The sequence below is a fragment of the Ostrea edulis genome, chromosome 3, assembly GCF_947568905.1.
Source record: "Ostrea edulis chromosome 3, xbOstEdul1.1, whole genome shotgun sequence".
In the NCBI taxonomy this organism is placed as follows: Eukaryota; Metazoa; Mollusca; class Bivalvia; order Ostreida; family Ostreidae; genus Ostrea; species Ostrea edulis.
The window spans coordinates 69,565,499-69,573,362 of NC_079166.1; positions in this window are offsets into that span (position 1 = coordinate 69,565,499).

The window sequence follows — 7,864 nt, forward strand, 5'->3', positions numbered from 1 at the left end:
GACGTCACTGTATCACGTGACTACATACCTAATTAACTAGACTTTTTGAAATCGGGGCTTAGATTTAAGTCTGTATTGTGGTTAATTATCGCAAAATTTCGGCGAACGAACTATTAGAATTAATTACTATAAGCATAAAGAAGACGAAATGCATGTAATGTTGTATACTTTGAAAACATGAGATGTGTCCTTTAAAATACTTATACAATTCATCAATTTTGATATGTCCCATATTGCGTTTTTTATTGTTTTTATTCAAAATTTTCCAATACTCGCGGGGGCTTTTGAGTCTCGTACTTTGTAATTTTTGGCTCATTTTGTCCCTATACTTGTTTATTTCTTTATTTAACAAATTTTTGTATTCTTTTTCGTTGCTTTTGTAGTTTTCTTTAGCGCTTTGTGAGCGTTTCCTGAAAAAATAAACTTTGCTGTTGCGATATTTTTTTCTTACTTTCTTACAAGCTGTAGAGAACCATGGTTTACCATTTTTATAAGTATGTTGAACTTTGTTGACCTTATTCATTTTTGTTACACCCAATGACATTTTAGCTGCATCAATATAATCTTTATTTAATTCTCTTACAATTATATCAATGTGTTTCTCTGGATTTTCCTTCGAATCAATTAATTTGTCTAAATAGTCTTTAAGTTCTTCGACGCAGGTTTTATCAATAGCTTGAACAAATACATTTTCTTTCGAGGGATCCCATGGTTTTAGAATTTCTTTATAACATGTTGAGGTGTTTTGTATTGTTTCGTAACTTTGGGATTTGTTTACTCAAAGTCAGGACTATAGGGTTGTGTACATCAGAGTACAGTAAATTGTGTTCTAGGACTTGCATGTTATCTATGTGTTGTCTTAAACCGTAGTCGCATTTAAAATAATCCACAGTACTTGTACCTTTACATGTAACTTTTCCGGAGATATTACCCCCCAATCGACCGTTTACAATCAATAAATTGTTTGATTTACACATTTCTAATAATAATTTCCCATAACAGTTCTGGATTTATCAACATTATTTCGTTCTATACTTTCTAATTTAAGTTGAATTCAGATTGCGATTCTTCAAAAATTTCGTTGAACCTGTCCATGCTTTCATGTAAAACTGGGTGTATTTCAGTTCTTGTTCCAGTTCTGGCATTGAAGTCACCGGCTAAAATGACATGTTTATTGTTTGTCAGCATGTTCTGCATTTCAATCTCTAATAAACTAAATACATCTTTCTTACTATATTTGGAATTTTCTGGAGGAATATACACATTACCAACGATAATATTTTTATCAGTATTAGTGATTGCTTTTGATATTTCAAACCAAAGGGCAAATTCGATATCTGTTTTGTGTATAAATATGCCTTTACAAAGTTCTTTTTGGTACGCTAGTGTTATTCCCCCAGAACATATTTTACCACACTTAAATCTATTTTTCATATGAAATTCGAAACCATCTAAGTGTAAAGTGTCTAAGTCATCTGGTTTGGTTTCCTGAAAACACAGAATGTCATAATTTGCTAGAAAATTTTTGAATTCGGGGTAGTTCAATTATACTTTTGTTTAATTCCACAACAGTTCAAAGACAAGATTTTCAACTTGTCCGTGGGCGCATTTCATGTAGAACTGTCATTAGTATGTTCCCCGGCGCGTTCCTATCTCGAATCTGGAGTGGATGTCATACGTTTTCTTTTGGCTTCAGCGCCAGTGATCTTCGGAGTTTCCTTGACAATCGTGGAAGTATCCACTTTCTCAGCGGTGTCATTTTGGGTGCTTGGGTCGTATGGTCGCCCGTTGACATACAATATGTCCTTCACTAATTTTGTGTAATTGCCTTCTTTTCGTAGTTCTTTCATGACTGGGAATAATGCTCTCTGGGCTTGTTCGATTTCGTTTGGGAACTGTCGGTTTATGTAGTATGACTTTCCTTTCAATTTGTATGCTAACTTTAAAACGTGGTCTAAATCTCGTTGGTATATGAATTTGGCAATTACGGGTCTCGGTTTGTCTTTGTACCGTTTTCCTAATCTATGCACATTAGCTACCTCTAATGAATCTTGAATGTCAAGTTGTTCTGAAATGAAATTTCTTAACACCTGCTCCGTATCTTCTCTGCCCCATGTGTGTTCATGTATGCCGTTGAAAATCAAATTGTATTTCATAGATCTACATTTGAGATCTGTAATCTGTTCAGCCATATATTCATGCTGTTCAGATAATTCATGTACCTTTTTTCCACTTTCATGTCTGTACTGATGAAGGCTATCCTCAATTTCTTGCACTTGTTTTTTTCATTTCACAAAGTTGTTTATTGTTATCTGAAACATCCTCCTTTATTCCATCGAATACATTACTTATTCCTTTAAGATTTGTTTCGAATTCATTTGTTGTCTTATTCATCTGATGTAGTTCTCCCTCTATACTTTTGACTTTGGCTGACAAATTCATAACCTTTTCACACGTCATCTACTTTTTGTAGTCTACTTTCAATCTTGGTTATCTTTTGTTCAATGTTTGAGTTGATTTGATTGAATCTGACACTCCTACTGTCACTCATGGATTTGACAAGATTGTACAGTTTTTCTAGTGTAAATTCATCATGTTCACCATTTTGTTGTTCCTCAATCTCACCATACAATAATGACATACTTTCACCGATAAGGTTTACTGTATCCGACGACACTGCCCATTTAATTTTATGCCGTGATCATTTTAATTACCTTCTTTCACGTCTTCTATCTGTTTTTGTTGGATTTTAGGTAGAAACTTAGCAGTTTTTTCTCTCTCGAGTTAGAAACGTGTTTACTCATCTCACGCATGCGTCTCACCAGATCAGTGTGGGTTTTTTATCGTGCCAACACCTGGCGCGAGAAGTGACCTCCGTTTTTAAAGCCATATAAGAAAGATCCGCAACTCTCGCTTATATAGATAATGCCGAGAGTTTGGCGAAGGAACAATCACTACCTATGTTAACGTCTTACGTTTGATGCTGTCATGGCACAAGCGGGGCGAGAACTCACGACCTCCCGGATACAAAGAGAACGCTCTACCCCTGAGCTACCGCGGCCTTGAAGTATCGTAAATATTGTAACACTGTGTATGTAGTACAGAGAGACACGGGGGATAAGAAGAGTAGGAGAAAAAGAGGAACGGGAAGACATACTCTAAAAATCAGTCAATATCTTAGTAGTTCAATAATGCGAGCAATATTGTAAAATAAAAAAATGTTGTAATTGTATAAAAATACACCAGTCTGCGTCACGAGAAGGAATATACACATTAGCTGTATTGTTTAGTGGTTGATAGATAAGGACATAGTTCTGGGGGGAAACCCCACTATTCATGTATTCCATGTAATTAAGCACCGTACGACGTCCTTACGTGCACTTAATCTGTGATCCCTAACATTTTATACATAATATCGAGCAAGTCTTGGCTGTGGTTCCATGGGGAACGAGTCCTGCAAAAAACAATGAAACAGTTTAATCTGCTTCGATCTGCCATCATTATATGCATGATGAAAATGGTGAAGATAACGAAAGTGATCAATCTCATAAATCCTATGAAGAATACAAAATTGAGAACAGGTCAAACATGGACCACTGGAGATGATAGAGGTGGGATAAGGTGCCTATGAAATGAATTATTATTGTTTTGTTTAAAGTTGTTACCAGTTTCAATAAGCTATTGTTCTTAATGTAATGCAAGCGAAATTAACAATTATTGATCAAGTAAAGGCATATTACCGGTACTTCACACTTGGAAGGAGGTGGAAGTGGTTTATATAGGGAATTTACTGGAGATCACTCGTGATAAAATCGACTGCTAAGTTTAGATTTATACAATACATTAGTTGTCGTTTTCATTTCTTTGAAATCAAGATTTAAGCCTCCCTTTAAAGAAATGCATGACGATTATTTACGCCTACATTTTGAGATATTTATGTTACCTTTTTCTTTTTCAGATATGCGAAAATGAGGCATGAACTGTACAGTGAAACAATTTTATGATTTCATGTTATATTCGATGACTGTGTTTCAACATTTTATTGACTTGGTATGCAATTTTAAAATGTGAAGTTGTCAACAAAGTTGTTTTAATCCATTATTATATTTACTTTAAATTCACAACACATTATGTACATGCGTGCTGATAACATGACACGGAAATAAAAATATAAGCAGTACACTACTCGGAATCGTTTGTGAATAATCTACATTGACTATGGTACATGCATCAGGGGATAATTTCAAACTATGTGTCCGGTCCAATTTCTTTAAAAAAAAAAAAAGAATTGATTGATTGGATATTGTTTAACGTCCCACTCGAGAATCTTCCACTCATAAATGAAGACACCACAATTGCCAATAAGGGCTGTAAAATTTAGGCCAATGCTCGGCGCTTACGGCCTTTGAGCAGGGAGGGATCTTTATCGTGCCACACCTGTTGTGACATGGGACCTCGGTTTTAGCGGTCTCATCCGAAGAACCACCTCATTTAGTTGCCTCTTATGACAAGCAAGAGCTACTCGGGATCTATTCTAACCCGGATCCCTACGGGATTACGAAAAAAAGGAATTACCGATATCCCATATGGGAATAAAAGGAAATATCCCATATTCGAAGGGATATAACATGTGCAAAATCGTGCGGAATAATTTTACGATACATGTCTAATGTAGCTGAGTGCTTCATAAAAAGTATATGCAACATGTAGGTGTCACCATGATTCCTAGCATATAGATGGGTGTAAATACGAAACCAAGACACATGGTCAGCTGCTGAGGAAATTCATATGACAACATGCATGGTCCAGCAAAAGGTCTGTAGCTGAGAGGGAAGGTGGATGGCCCCAAATGAAAGGTAGGTTTTTAAGATGGGTAGACAGAGTTCTTGATTGTGCACAGTGTCTAAATCTCCTCACATGGTTCTCTGATGGAGTGTGTGTGGTGAGGATTTAGCCGAAATAAGAAAAAATTAAAGCGAGAAAGGGACACTTGCTCAGAGCATGTTTTGTGCAACAGCACCAGTATATATGGATAAGATGTCATTTAGGATTAAAATTTATAAACTACACCAATTTGCAAGTATTGACATGAAAGGGAAATAAGTGTAACAAGAAGGGGAAAATGCAACGGACCAGACCGGGATTCGAACCCTGGTCCTCTGAATCTCTAGTCAGGTGTTCTACCAACTGTGTTATCCGGCCACAGGCGATCGAACTCGACTGACCGCTACACTCCTCCCTCCGTAAGTTGTCTTCGTACTATAAGACACAACCCAGACTCGTTATGCCCCTAGCAGCACTTTCACCTGTAAGTCCAGGGGTGGTCATCAGGGGCGTAGCTTCGTTAGGCTCAGGTAGGCACGTGCCTGCACATCCCCCCTTTATTTTCAAAACACATTTTTGTCCATAAATGTTTGCAAAATAAACATATATATTTCTAGTATTTAAAAAAATATCATTCTGTCGGACCTTTTCTTTTTATAATGTATTCTACATAATGTTTTTTTTTTTTTTCCTTCTAAACTTTGGCGATGACAAGACTCGCTCTCGAACTTAACAGTTTAAATTGTTCAAAAGTTGTAGAATATTTACTGTCTATTGCAATCATTTTAATGCACAGAGTAGTGCAAACGAGTCTTTATATTTCAAATTTTTTCTCGGGGGTGACCCGCGACCCCCACCGAGAGGGAGCCACCCCCTCCTGGACCTAACCCCTCGGCGCTTCTCGCCTCGGTAAAACCTTCAGTTTCATCACACGTGCCTACACATTGAAACAGTCCTAGCTACGCCCCTGGACTCATGACACCAATTGCAAATGTAACATGAAAGGAGAAAATGCAACGGACCAGACCGGAATTCTAACCCGGGCCTCCTGAATCTCTAGTCAGATGCTTTACCAACGGTGATATCCGGCGATCGAATCCCGGTCTGATCCATTGCATATGATTTATTAATAGCCTGTCATAGCCTGACTTTGATGTATACTCCCTACCCATGTTTAAGAACTAATACGAAACTGTCCCCTGCCACTTATAATCTTGATTTGCAGCAACGCACGTACGTATCATTATTGTGCAATGCGGATCATGTTACCGATATCATCTTTCGTCCTCAGTATTGCTAGGTTTCTCATCTTCCTTCCTTCTATGGGACAGAGTCAGTCGAAGTTTATTTTCCTTCCTGACTACGGAGCTACGTGGGCTAATTTAGTTTAGAAAGGTAAATGGAAATTGCATTTATCATATTATCATTGCCTCGAAAAGTGTCTAAGAATAACTTTCGAGGCAGGAAGACTTTGCTGCAAAATACCAAGAACTGCATTATATAACAATGATTTCAGTTTTTTCGGAGGTACTTAAGTTTATTTATAACCCTTTCGCTGTTCATGCATTTTAAAGATCAAATGCCAGACAATTTTTAGTGAATTTAAGTAATTTGAATGGCATGTACCTTGCATCGGGCACACTACAGTGTACACTAACTGCGAACACACTCATTATGAATTCACACTTATTGCGAAGCGATTTTCGTTCACTGTATTTTATAAACATTTTATGAACGAATTATGTTTGTTTTGAATCAAATTATTGTTTGTCCCTAACACATCGCTATAAACATGTTTTACTTTTCGTAAATCTTGAGAAAACTGATCTCGCTCAAATTCCAAACTTTGGAATTTAACCAAGATAAGTTTTCTCAAGATTATGTTTAAAAGAGCAGTAAGTGCAACGAGGAATTCGTAGTCAAAGGTCTAGTAAGTTCTTCTTGTCATTCTCACTACAATATTTTCCAAAGTAGAACAGTCTATACTTGCATGTGCAGATCCCTCTAAAATACTGCAACCATACAATTATCGAATAATTAACTTATTTTGATGAATAATTACTTCTTGTAGCTACGTAACAAACCTTTTTGGTAAATTGTGACTAAGATGTACATTTTTTGCCTCTATTCGTTAGTGATAGTTTTTCTTGATGTGTAAAGAGTTATAGATATATTAGTATTCATATTTAAATGATAGCTGCACCAAAGTTGCCAATAAATACGAAAAATGGGATGATTATAATTAATTGCTGGGGATGACATACTTGTCCTTATGGTTTAATCAGGAACTCCTCCTGATGGGTACTTACAGAACGGCTCTTGATGGGTACTTACGGAACGTAACACGGAACGCCTCCGGATGTGTACTTACGGAACGCCTCCTGATGGGTACTTACGGAACGCCTCCTGATGGGTACTTACAGAACGCCTCCTGTTGGGTACTTACAGAACGCCTCCTGTTGGGTACTTACAGAACGTAACACGTTTGCAATACGTCTGTTATACAAAGCCTGAGGAAGTAACACCAGGGATTACTGTTTGTTTATTTGTTTATTTTATATCTGTTAGAATTTCCCCTGATATTAAGACGTTACCACCTGTGAGTGAAACACCACAAATTTAGCCTATACGTACGACTCTTAGGGCTGTAGTAGAGAGGATTCTTTACCATGTCAACGCCTGTTGCGACAGAGGACCTCGGGGTTTTAAGTTCCCATTCGAAGGGCCCACAACTCTCGCTTAACACTAATAATTTAGCCACCTTTATTGGTTTCAATGTAAAACTTATACGGTACCAATTTTGATGCACCAGATGCGCATTTCGACAAATAATGTCTCTTCAGTGATGCACAAGCCGAAATTCCTGTTTCAGAAGTTTTTGATAGTGGATAGGTTGTGTGATATAAATTGTTAATTTAAGTTATGTTGTGTAATAAATTGTGGTGTACGAAGTATACACGATATGTAGTGTTTGGCAATAATAAAAGAGAACACAATATTATACTTCATTAACAATTTACTACACGAATATTATTCTGAG